We start from the raw sequence: 13,260 nt of genomic DNA, 5'->3' as shown, positions 1-13,260 counted from the left end.
TTTTACTAGCTGTCAGGGAGGAGACTACCAAAAAGCTTTCCAAAAGGCAAATGTGTGTGCATGGCATATTGTTTTGATTTTGAGGGCAATCTGTTAGCAGGGCGAAAATGGGTATTGGCGGGAGAATGCTGAGTGATGCACAGGACGGGTGTTCTCTAAGTGCAGGCGCTATTACTATACAGATTAAAAAAGACGTAAAACACCAGTAAGAAGTTTTCAGTATATATTTTTCATTTCTAGCTCAATGCATTATCACGTTATGCAATTTTGTACCAACACTGGTTTTAGCAACTATGATCTATTTTTCCTTCTGGAGTCTCCTTTGCAGGTGCCTTGAGAGAAAGGATGCTGGTTAAGCAGCAGGAGCCTGGAGCTCCCAAACTGCGTTCCAATCCCTGACTGCCATGTGAGAATGGGTTTTGGTATTTGGGTGAGAAGAAAAAAATAGAAATAAAATTTAAAATTTTACTTTAATACAAATGTTTCCCATCTTAAGTATAAGTTGTGTTGTAAGATTTTAATGATCAATTACCTGGATTGTAGAGAAGTCTCTGTGACCTTATGAAAAAAGGAACTCTAATAGTCCCTATCACTGGAGGTAAGGAGTGAATGAGCAAATCACCTCTAAACAGCACACTAAGTGCTCCCGTGCATGCTGGTTTTATTAGTTTTGCCTTTCGTGCCACCTGGGTATTGCCCCAGGAAAGAAATTCTAGAAACTTGTGTCGAAGATTGATTAGGAGCAGCATGTTCTAAAAATCAAGGTTACTGCATGAAAGTTTAATCCCCCCCCCCAAGTAGACGGTAGATCAAACTTCCTAGGAATATATATCAGTTTTAATTCACCATTCTAAACCTAAGATTAAGAGTCTTTATAGCAATACCAGTTGTAGTCTTACCTTATTACTAAATCCCTAACTAAAACGGTGACAGAAACCACGAGTGGGAATAAATTGTCTGCACTGGCTTCCCTTTGATCATCACTGTTCTCTCCGCAACCTATGCAGCTGACTTCCATCCCCATCATTCCTCTGCAATTGCTCCAATCAGAGTTATCATCATTCTCTATCTTGCTAAGGCCTATGTGGTATGTGATCGTCTCTTGAGGATCCCTGAGCAGCAGCATTCACCACATCTGACTGTTCTCTCCTCCAAGGAATATTTTCTTTTCTTGGCTTCCACAATGCCACACCCTCCTGGGTCTTGCCTCTTTCCTTCAACTAGCTAACAATTTTTTTCTCAGGTGCCTTTGCTGGATATACCTGCTTTCAGGATTGATGTGCACCCAGCTTGATCTTCAGTATCTTTCTCTATCTACATTCTCTTTACTGAGTGATTCGGGTCCTGTGACCTTAAATACTATTTATATATTGGAGACCCTCAACTTTCTCTAGTTCTGATCTCTCCTTTGGATTCCAAATTCCTATATACAACCACCCACCTAGATATCGGATTGGTATATCAAACATGATATGTTTGAAATAGAACTCTTGCTTTTGCTATTCCCGAGCACCCTCCACACCCACACCTACCCTCCAGACCTGCTGGTCTCCAGTTTTCCCCATGGTAACTAATGGCTCCATTATCATTCAAACTATGCAGCTTGAAGCCCAGCAGTCACTTTCATTACTCTTTCCCTTAGCTCTTTTATTTAATCCATCAGCAGGTCAGTTGATAGTGTCTCAGAAACCTGTCTCAAATCTCATTACTCATCTCCACACGAACCATGCTAGAGCAACCTACCATCACCTCCTTGGGTTAGGGCAATACTTTCCTATCTGGTTTCCCTGTTTCTACTCTTGGCTATACACTCTATTCCTCAAAAAGGAGTCTCAGTGTTATTCCAAAGAAATACATTTGATAATATTGTTCTGTTGCTTAAAATCCTTCAGTGGCCTCATGCTACACACAGATTGCCACTCAGTTCCTTGCTATGGCCTGCGAGGCCCTACAGGACGTGGCCCCAGCCTGCCTTGCTCATCATGCTTCAGCCATACTGGCTTCTTTTCACTTCCATCGACACCCTGAAACTGTTCCCACTTCAAGGCCCTTGCTCTTGGTTTCTCCCTCTGCCTGCAATGCCCACACCTCCCTGTGGTAGGTATCTTATTATTTAGGTTTTCATTCAAAAGTCACCTGACCTCCTCTGCCTTCCTACCTGAAGTAGTTTACCTAATCTCTCTCTCTATCCCAGGGCCCTGTTTTGTTTTCTCGATAGCACTTACTACTCTCTGGCATTGTCTTCTTCACTTATTTGTTTACTTATTTACTGTTTGTGTGCCCCCATGAAAATGTAAGTCCTGTGAAAACAAATGCATCCTCTAGTTCATTCACCACTGCATTTCCTATGTCTGCCATATAGGGGGTGCTCCAAAAATGTCTGCTGAATGAATGAATTGTCTCTGAGCATAATAGCAGTTTGCAAATTATACATAATGACCCACTGAAACTCAATAGCCAGTCCAAATAACTTACCAACAGCTAAGGAAGGGCTAAAACCAGGGGCGAATTGAAGTGGAGTATGCATGTCTGACTGCAGTCCAGTGTCAAATTAAAATTCTGTTCAGTTCTCTGTTCTATCAGCCCTTTCCAGTCTTCTCCAACTCATCATAAAGAATCATCGAAAGCTGATGGCAGAGCTACTCACATTCTCTTTCTTCTCCTTCCTCCTCTAATTTCAAAGTCTTAAAGGAAAAGAATAGTTTACTGTAACTGAATGGATGAAAGAAATGATTCCTTCTACACCCTAGCTTTCTATAATCCAAAAATCATGCCATGGTGTATTCAAAACCTGGCCTGAACAACTCGGAAGGTGTTGTCCAACTCTATCTCTAAGAGCAGGTCAGCTGACTCCACTCTATGGCTTTTCACGGTGAGGGAGGCGAATGCTGCCAAATGAACACGTAAGAGCTCCGCTACCTAGAGTTCTGCTCTGAAGGCAGCAGCCTGTGGCAGAAGTGGCCTTTGACTTTACCTCTTTGTTATCACCTTTCCTGCTGCATCTAGTAAAACTGTCAGTGCTCCAGGTGGGATAAAGGAGAGTACTGAGCTAGGTTTACACCTAGTTTTGCTATAATCTAAATTTACTCCTAAATTTACTATATTTTTAGACAAATCATTTAACTTCCCTGAACCTTTCTTGCTTATCTGTAAAGTGAGAAACTACTAGATGACCTCTAGCTCTAATTGTGCATGGTGTGGAAATATTTTGTGTCCAGTAAACACAAAACAATTAAAATAATTGGCGTAGCTGGTTATGATTCGTGCTTTCCAACTATAGTCAAAAGACAGTAGGAAGCAGGGTCAGAGGATTGGAATGAGTCCTATGTCTCTGGTTGCAGCTTGCAACTTCCAGAGATTAATAGCTTTCCATGGGGTATTTCATGATTTAAGTACGATATATGTCCTAAGGATGTCAAATTCCAGATTCATGTACCCAAGAGCCTAGTCAGGATCACCTGATGTCCACAGATATTTCCAATTTAAAATGTTTAAATCCTCTCTCCAAAGACTGTTCATCTTGTCATCATCTCCATCTCAGTAGATGGCAATTTTCTCCATCTGGTGCTGAAGCCTAAAACCTGAGTCCTCACTTTCTCTCATTTCACATTTAATTTTCCAGCAGATCCTGTTGTTTCAACCTGCAAAACTGACCCAGAGCCCAGCAGCATCTCACAATTTCCTCTGTTACTATCCAAGTCCAATTACCATCATCCCTCTCCTGGATTACTGCCACAGCCTTCTTTCTCCCTCTAACTGCTGCTTTCACCCTTACCTCCCACCTCTTGTCTTTTCACAGCCAGAGTGGTTCTTTGAAAACACTAGTCACATCACACCAGTCATCTGCTCTGAACGCAGCAATGTTTCCTCATTTCACTCAGAGTAAAGGCTCAAGTCCTTATGATGGTCTGCACGTCCTCCCATGATCTACTCCTCCCCACCTACCTATCATTTCTTTGACTTGCTCTGCTACCGTTCTCCCCCTCTCGCTCAACTCCAGCCACAGTGGCCTCCTTGCTGTTTCTCAAACACACCATGCATGCTCCTGCCTTGGGGCCTCTGCACAGAAAATTTCTCTTGCTCTGCATCTGCACAGCTACCACCTTTACCTCCTTCTAACGTTGCTTTTGTAGTGAGGCCTACCTCGATCTCCCTATTTAAACTTACACCCTGTCTCCTCCTTCTTAACCCAGAATTTCAGATCCCCTGCTTCATTTTCTCTCCAGTTATATATTATGTTTAATGTTTATTGCCTGTACCCCTGCCCTGAATATAATCTCAGGAAAGGCAGGGATTTGGGTATGTTTTGTGTTCAGCACAAACAGACACTCAATAAATATTTGTTGAGTGAATAATGAGTTTCACTATGGGCTATAAGCATCCCAATGTCTGTGCACCCACTGCATCCACTTCCTAGAAACGCCTGTCCAGGATTCACTGAGCACTGTCCAAATCCCTTGTTGGCGATGCCTGCCATGATCAAGAATCTCGTGAGAGCTAACCTGCTCGAGGAACCGTAATGGCACATAATGGCAATTATTGCTTTCTTTGATTTTAAGACTATTTTCTCCATTGAGCCATGGATCTCCAAAATAGGGGAAAACTCAGTGATCTGCAATCAATTAAATTAGTAATGTTGAAAGAAGTTGCCAAATAGCATTCTAACAAAAGATCTAGGCTCACTTCTTGGACTGTTTTCCTAAAACCAACTTTAGCTCTACATTTTTTATATCTAATCTTCAAAAAATTTTAAAAGTCATTTCTACATTTATTTGGGGAAATCATAACTATATTTTCAGTGCTTCTTCATACAGACCTATTAGTTTGTCCAACTATCCATAAAGCAGAATTTCTAATTCCAAATGGAGTGTCTGATAATCCAATGCAGAGAAAGACAGTGGACTCATTTGAAAGGAGATTCCCACCAAAGGGGAGGCTGTCAGTGGCAGATTACTTGGTCCTAATATTTATAGCTTCTATAGGTTGGAATCAACACCCCATCATCTGAATTACCATTGTTCATGAAAGGCAGTAGAAGACTTTTGCAAAACAGAAGAATGTATATGTCCTTAAACTTCTGACAGTCACGGGCTATGTGAATAACCTTAGAAAGTTTGCTGATGGCAACTGACTTTCAGAGAGCTTAAAACAGGCATTTTTCCTAAACCCTTGTCACCTCCATCACCATGAAAAGAATACAAACAATAGAGGAAAATATTAAAACAAACAAAAAAAGCAATAGAGAGCACTACACTGGATAGACTCTCCACGCAGCAGACAAGTCGCTGGCACAGCTCACATAACTATAAGATCTGAACCTTAGGTTTCCTAGAGCCTCAGAATAAGTCAGCAGAAGTCTCTGAAGACATGATTGTTGGCTTGCACCTTATTTTGAGAAATAAAACTGCAGCTTTGCATAAAGGGGCCATTTCACTGCTAATAATAATGTAATATGTAGTATCATTGCACTTGAGGTAAAGATGAACAATAGGTCATAAAGGTAAAAAAATGCATCATATGCTGTTATTCCCTATAACTCAGAAAAAAATATTAAAATCCATTACACACTACCTCAAATACTTTTGCAAATTTGTCATCTCATTGAACTTTAATTCCAACAATGTTTTCAATGTCCAGCATTATTAAATCCAAAAAAGATTTGAGGCATATTTGAAATATGTAAAATTCATATTCCATATTAGTTCAGATGTGCTTTTAACAAACTAATTTATCTCAGACATTTCATTCTAGTTTCTGTTTGGTTTTTGAAAAGCAGGGCTCAACTTTAAAAGCAGCATAATAACTACCCTTTACCAAAAAAAAAAAAAAGTGACAAAGGCAGGCTGAACAGCACTCATTTTGACTTGTAGTGGTAACCATCCATGCTGAGGATTCTCATGCCCCACACCCACTCCGGGAAACCTGAATAACAAAACAGGACTCCAGGCCTGGAGCAAATGCTGCTCATGCCTCATCTCCTGGGAAACTCAAAAACTTCCCAAGAATGAAATTACAGCAGCAAAGCAGGAGCTGAGTGAACCCTGGAGCTCTAATACACTGTCTTTTGCAGACAACAGTGCTTCAGTGTCAAAGCCACAAGGCCAAGGGCAGGCACAGCATCCAGAAGAAAACCTCCATCAGCAAGCTCAAAACAATGATCACAGAGAGGTGGCCCCAGACGAGCCAAGGACAGATGCTCAGCTCACTGAAGTGTCTGAACACAGAGCACTCCAGGAATCATTTTTCCACTCTGGCATTTTAATGAGAAACAAAGAGGAAATGCAAAGGTTTTATGATCATTTTATTTTTGTGTTAAAAATAGCAGTTACTCTTTTAGAATGCCTGTTTCTCTCCAACATTAATAGACGTTTTAAAATATTTGGTTAGAAAAATGGAAATAAGCTAAATTTAAAATCCACGTACATGAATCATAAATACTAACATGCTGGGATGAAAAACAAAACTAAACAGGAGTTTCCGAATTGGACTAAACTCTCTCCACTGAGTGCTTTAGAAAGAAAATACAGAGTTCTCAATTATGGCACAACAGAGTGTGCAGGAAATTTATTTGCTTTGTTTTGCCAGTAAGGTCCTTCTTTCACGTTCCAAGAGTGTTCTTTCAGTTCCACACTCTCAGCTCACACCGCTGAAAAACACGCTTTGGTGTTTCCTTCAAATTTGAAGCTAATCAGAAAAGAGGCAGAAGATTGTGAAACACAATTAACCTTGAAAGAAAGTAGTTCTGCATCATGCTTGTCAGGTATCTGGGAAAAAAGGACTTCACTTAAAAATATTCAGCTGAATAATAATTTTTAAAATATCACCTTTCCTAAAAAAATATTACTATAAGTTGGATGAGGAAAATACAGAATGCTCTTGCTAACTCCTTGAAAAGGTCCAGGTCACCGTTTGGGCCACAGCGTAAATGAAAGCTTCTGAGCCAGCCCAGCGCTTTCCTTGGGCCCCCTGGCAATTAGCTTCCTTGCTAGGAGTCAAGTTTTATAAACTGCTAATTGACCAGGCAGACTTGGCTCTGCAAGGTAGTTTCCAATTTGACTCATGCTTGTGGTCTTTGAGCCGAACAGTTATTTGTGGTCTAAATGCCATAAGACATTCTGTAAGACAGTCTTCTGAGTGATAAGCTTAGACATTCAGACTTTGGTGGACTTCTTGCCTTTCTGTCCACAGACTTGAGATGATAGGAAGGAAGGGAAGAAAGAAAGAGGGAAGGGGAAAAAAGGGGAAAAGGAAGGACAAGAAAAAAATCACAATTCATTTAAGTGTGGCAAAATAGCCACACTCAAAAGAAGAGCCATAAAAGAAGCCAAAAGCATAAAGTACATCTTATAAGATCTGTCCCCCAAATAAACAAATATATCACTAAAAGAGTAAACAGAGGGGAGCTGTAAATCAAAATCTTCTGCCTAATGCATTCCTCAAGCTTCTTTCTGAGAGCAGATGTCAGTGAGAAATGCATGTCCAAGAAGCCAGACAACTCAGAGGTCAGAGAAAACCGACGTGAGTTATTTTCATCACTGGGACAAGACCACCTGGCCCTCTTCTGGAGCCTTAACAGGTAATGTCCCTCCGTCTGATTCTCAAAACCATACACTGAGAGAAAAGAAACACCTTTGCTTTTAGCCATCACCACCCACAATTTTAGCAAAGATGGCACAAGAGACAATAAAAATATTCAGGACCAACAGTAAGATTTTCCATTACATCCATTATTCTTTGCTGACTAACTTAGTTCCCCATGGCCTCCTCACCTCAATCAAGGGAAAAACATGCCTTCTAGGTCCCATTATTTTCCCCTAATTTGTTCCTTCTCAAACCAAACTCCCCAGAATGTAGCCTATATTTGCTTAAAGAGGGTTCTGGAAAGTGAGAGATCCTTTCTGCCTGCGGGAAATGGTGTTAGCTGAAAACCTAGTGGAAACTTTGGTAGAAGTACTATGAGGAATAGTTAAATATTTACAGCATAAGAACCAGTTCATTTGAAAACAAACGTACAAGTGCCTGGCTCCGTTCCCTGTCTCAGGAATCAAGAATGCTCTCTTGCTGAGAGCTGCCATTTTATCGCCACGGGAACCGGGCGTGCACAGCTCTGCAGACTGGCATTAGATGAGGTGAGTGCATTCTGACGCGGCCATCCTCCAGATGGCAAATTCACAAAGAAGAAATGTTTAGGGGGGGAAAGCATAAAATCTGACATCAAATACAGGCGTACCCCTATGAAAGCTCATCAGTCTACTCATTGCATTGCCCCAAACTAAATAGAATATTAAAAAAAAGTAAGGAAAGCCAAATTACATCAGCCTTAAACAAAACACTGGACTATATTGTTTAGGCAGCTGAAACCCACATCCCGCTGAAGAAGGAAGGAAAAAGAAAGGAGGATAGAAATAAAGCTTCTCACAGACTGTTATATAAATAATTCTCAAGGCTCAATGTCTCAAGTTTGTTTTAGGGCCGAGGTGGTGGCTTCAAGATTAGGAAAGTGGACAAAGTAATTTTTATTAGAGACGCTTCTGTGTATCGCTGGCGTTTTGTTGTGTTTAGGGTGAGCCAGTTCAGCCCGTCTGAAGTGAGACTTCGGGAACGTCAGTCTCGTGTCCTCCTGTAATTCTGCCTCTAACAGTCAGGTCCCCTGCATGGATGGCACTGGTGGTTCACAGCTTCCTGGTGACGGTGTTGGCCAAGTGTGAGGCCCTCAGCAGTGCTGAGACGCTGCCCTTGATGAATAGGAGGATTTAAAAAAAATATTTGGCAGCAAGAGGCTCTTGGAGATGGAAACAGAAAAACAAAGGAGAAAACCACAAAAATCCCACTGAAGTCAGCTCCGTTTTTCTGCACTCCTTGTGTTCTGAGGCGCTGCTTTGTGCTTCTGCATTCCCTCGTGAGGGCTGAATGCTCGAGGGTTTGATCTGAGTCACCCTCGTCCCTTCGGATCACACAGTGGTGCAGATAAGGTGCTGTTCTCTGGCAGAGCCTCAGCTGTGAGGCTGGAGGTCTGACCCAGGGAAAAGTGCCCCTTCATCCTTTCATCTGCTCTTGGGATACAAGTGACCGTTGAATGATTTGAAAGATTCATGAAAGAGTAGGGAAATGCCTCCACGCTAGGATGACAGAGCGAGGGTTCTATAGGAGGACAGTCATGGGGCCCCTCAGCCTGGTGATCCCGCACCCCCATCTTCTCACTGCCTCTACAGCGGGCCCTCTCCAGTGACCCCTCTGCCCTCTCGGCCTCTTCCTCCCCCTTCATTTACATTGACTAACCCCCTCAGTCAGGCTTCAGAGTTCATGGTTGTCCAAACTGCTGCCCATTGATGGCCAGATCTGGCTGTCCCTTCTCAGGATCCCCCCCTCCCCACCACCCCTCTTCAGTGTTGGCATTGTTAACCATTTCCTCCCCTTAAAACATTTTCTCTTGTCAGTGTACTATTATTCTTTCATATGTTACTTGTGTTGTATTTTTTCTTTCTTTAACTATCAAGGTACAAGGCCCTCCTCTCTTTGCCATTTCTGCTCTCTTCTCAGGGATCTCAGCATTCTCATCTTTAACAATCATCTCTGTGTGGATATCTCCCAAATAATAGCATTGCTTCAGATACTGTCCCTGGCTCTGTCCTGCATTTCCAACCGACCATTGGACACCCTCGCCGGCAGAGCCTGAGACCAGTTTAAGACTTAAGTCGTCATCATTCTCCAAACAAAAAAGTCACCAGTAAAGTATTGTATCCATGTTCAAATTACTAGAGCTGGTAATTGTCATGCAGTTATGAAACAGAATATTCCCGTTCTCAGGAAACACCCACTGGTGTGTTTGGAAGTAAAAGCCCTGCGGTGACTCACCCTCACGCAGTTAAAAAGTATTATGGAGAGAAAGCACCTGTGATAAAGCGGGGTAAAAAGACATCTGGCTACAGGATATGTGAGTGTTCTGTGCACTATTTGTATCCTCACAAAGTTTCTCTAATTTTGAAATAACTTCCAAATAAAAAGTTAACAGAATTGAGAGAGTTAAGTTCTCACGTCTGTGTTCCTGATAAGCAGGGAGCCCGGCACACTGCAGAGGCCCAGAGGCCTGTGAGGAGCAGGCGTCTGCGGCCTGAGCCTCCTGCACCGGGTCACTCCTTCTGTACCGTTTATGCTCACGTTCCAGCGGGCCGGGCTTCCCGACATCTTGTCCCCAGTTCACCTGAAATTATACTAACGTGAAGATACATGTGAGGGTAGCATGATAAAATATATACGTATACACACATATATACTATATTCAAAATGCAATATGTGTATATAAACACATGTGTTTATTAGCTTTCATAGTGTCATCCTAACAGTTCCTATTTTGGTGCTAAAAATTTAGAGTTCTACAAGGACTACCCAGGTATCTTAAATTTAGCTTATTTAAATTAGGATACTATGTGTTCATTCTTTTTTTAATATAATTTTATTTTATTTTTTTAATTTTAATTGTTGTTCAAGTACAATTTTCTGTCTTTTACTCCCAGCCCAGCCCACCGCCCCCCCCAGCCCTCTGCACTATGTGTTAATTCTTAGTTTAAAAAAAAAAACAACAGAATAAATGTGGGCCAATTTCTATAACTCAGAATATAGCATGAGGTAAGACTACATAGAAGAAAACTGAATTATTTGATAATTAACAAACAAAAGACATGTAAAAAGTTAAATAATTATATTTCTGTAATGCAGTAGAGTAGTCAAAACATATAACAGAAACTTCCTTTAACCCTTTTGTAAAATGAATCACTACTCTGAATGCCACGAGCAAGAACAGGAAAACACTCAGTTAAAATATTTATATCCCATTAAACACCAACATGACTATTTGAACTAAATACATTCTTGAGGGGGGAAATGTAAAACTGAGTCTATCCGGTCAGCTCTGAAACAGAGCCTATCACTCTGCCAAATAACAAGAGCACCAGCGGTGGTGGCAGCTGGTGTAACCGATCTCAGACTGCGTGCCACGCCCAGTTCCAAGTGCTCTCTGTGCTCTCGACCCTCTTACTCTCCCACAAATCCTATGAGGCAGGTACTACCAGCAACTCCACTTCACAGAGGATGGAACTGAGCCCCTGAAAGGGTAAGGGATTTGCTGAAGGTCCAGTCTAAGACAGAGCTAGGACTTGAACACAGAGCACACCAGCATCCCTGCTCTCAGCCACCAGTTGTGTTTATTTAGATAAAATCCAAACCAGCCTGACTCAGCTTTCTACTACACAGTAACATGGTTTTTCAATACACAGTCACTTAACTTTGACTTCAGAGATTTCCTCATGTTTCATATTACTCACATAATTTCACTATCAGTTTTATGTCAATTTCTGCATTAGGGGAATCCAACTGGTACATAAAAAACTCCAGATTATTGCTGTTAAAACATGACTTATGACCCAGAAAGCAGAAATGCAGGAGGATTGAACCTTTCAGGATCCCATACCATGTTATTAGAATCACAGAATCTCAAGGTTAGATAAGAACACACACACACAGAGACAGAGAGAGGGAGAGAGAGAGAGAGACATCGTCTTACCTCGGCCCCCCAGGGAGCCTGAATTTCTTGTAGAACACTGCCTGCTGCCAAGCATTGTTCAGCCTGACTCAAGGCCTCTTCTATTTTCAAACAACTCTGTTAGAAAGTTCTTCCTAATGTCAGACCTGATTTCTGCTTTCACCCATTGATCCTAATTCTGTGCTTTGGAGTCTTATCCAGCTTTGACATCATGATCTCTGGTATATTTAAAGGAATACACAACTTTGAGCCTTCTTTAAGATAAAATGCCCAGATGTGATGACCATGAACCTTGAAAGATAGATTAACACAAAGTTCCATGAAGTGAAGGCCTTATCTTCCTCACTTGAGGTACCACTCATATCTTTTGTATGTATTTGAGAGACTGGATTGTTCTTTGATCCCATCACCTGATCAAAACTCCAAGTCCCAGTTAATTCTGCATTTTGTGTAGCAGTGACATTCAACTCGAACAATTATTGGAAGAAGTTCTTTCCCTCTATCAGGACCTGGCCATGGGCACCTTTCCTGGGTCAAGTACTGTACATGCCCATGGCGACCCCCTTTCCCCTCACTACCTCACCTGACGCCATCACCATCAACGGGCTCCTGCTGCATCAGCTCTAAAACCCTTAGCTGTTAAACAGCCACAAGCAGCAGGATGATGATTTGCTTTCAACCTCAAGCAGGATATGTAAACACCATGATAAACGAGGAGAGGCCCCAAAGCTGCATTTCTCCAGCAGGTCCTCTTAAATGGAAACATGCTGCATTTCAGCCTCAGTTGGCATCAATCATTCATTTCCAATCAGGACTGACCTTACCCAGCCTTCCCATCAGGCACTTTCCCCATCTGATCCCCTGAAGAACACATGTCAGTCAAAATTGCAGGTAATTCATGAGTCACTGTGCCCCAGAAAACAAAAGAGCACTGATTGCACATTCATTAACTGTGCTTTTCTTTGAATGTGGTACTTGCAAGATGCACTAAGGGACTTATTTTTAGAGAAAAGAATTTTAACACCAAAAATCAGACATGTCTTCAAATATGCTTGACCTTGCTATGGTCTCTTGTGTTCCTGCTCTTTTTCTGTTTATTATGTGTTCATTTCCCCATGCTCCCATTCTCAGCTAGCTTCCCCCTTTGCACCCTGGTGAGGTCAATCGGTCTCAGAGGACAGCCAGGCGTTTCTCCAAGGGTGACACGGAGCTTAACTCAAACTGTTCTGGAGAAGGGGGAGGGATGGGTAAAGATCAACCACAGAAAACCATCTGGATTCACTCACAGCCCCACTCTGAAATGCCCTTACTCAGGACACAACTCATCCATGAGCTTCTCAAACCTTAGACGAGCATCTGCAAACAGACTTTGGCTCACAGGCTTGTTTTGGTTGGCCTGAACTGGTGCTTTCAATTTGAACACTTAATCATTTAGGATCATTCATATTTTAAAAATCCAGATTTCTGGCAACACTGGGTCTGCATTCCATCATAATAATAACCCATTAGATTTGAGAATCAGCTGCGCTCTTTAAATGGAGCGTGAGTCCACCAGTTTTCCCCAGTCCTCACCACCCCACGTTAGTTCTTGGGAAAAGGCTACTTACATTTTGTACTTTGCCCACCTCATTCACTTGAGTTTCTTCCTTGGACCTATAGCCATTAGGTTTGCAAGTCCGGTAGGTATTCTGTCAGAGACTATTAGATCTGTTTTCCTGTGT

The 13,260-nt window shown here is 41.9% G+C and overlaps 1 protein-coding gene and 1 long non-coding RNA gene across 5 annotated transcripts in view; one reads left to right on the top strand and one right to left on the bottom strand.

The window, feature by feature from the left end:
* SHROOM3 (shroom family member 3) overlaps positions 1 to 13,260 on the bottom strand; it is a 276,985-nt gene that overhangs the window by 119,303 nt on the left and 144,422 nt on the right. The window lies entirely within an intron of this gene.
* The window catches only part of LOC123831107, a 43,268-nt gene continuing 38,038 nt past the window's right edge, over positions 8,031 to 13,260 (top strand). The window contains exon 1 of the long non-coding RNA XR_006787862.1: positions 8,031 to 8,129. This is a non-coding gene — a long non-coding RNA (uncharacterized LOC123831107). The remainder of the gene's footprint in view (positions 8,130 to 13,260) is intronic.

The sequence above is a fragment of the Phyllostomus hastatus genome, unplaced genomic scaffold (assembly GCF_019186645.2).
Source record: "Phyllostomus hastatus isolate PE091 unplaced genomic scaffold, TTU_PhHast_1.1 phas_scaffold_1674, whole genome shotgun sequence".
In the NCBI taxonomy this organism is placed as follows: Eukaryota; Metazoa; Chordata; class Mammalia; order Chiroptera; family Phyllostomidae; genus Phyllostomus; species Phyllostomus hastatus.
The sequence above is the reverse complement of the archived record's forward strand: the minus strand, read 5'-3'. Positions and strand labels throughout refer to the sequence as shown.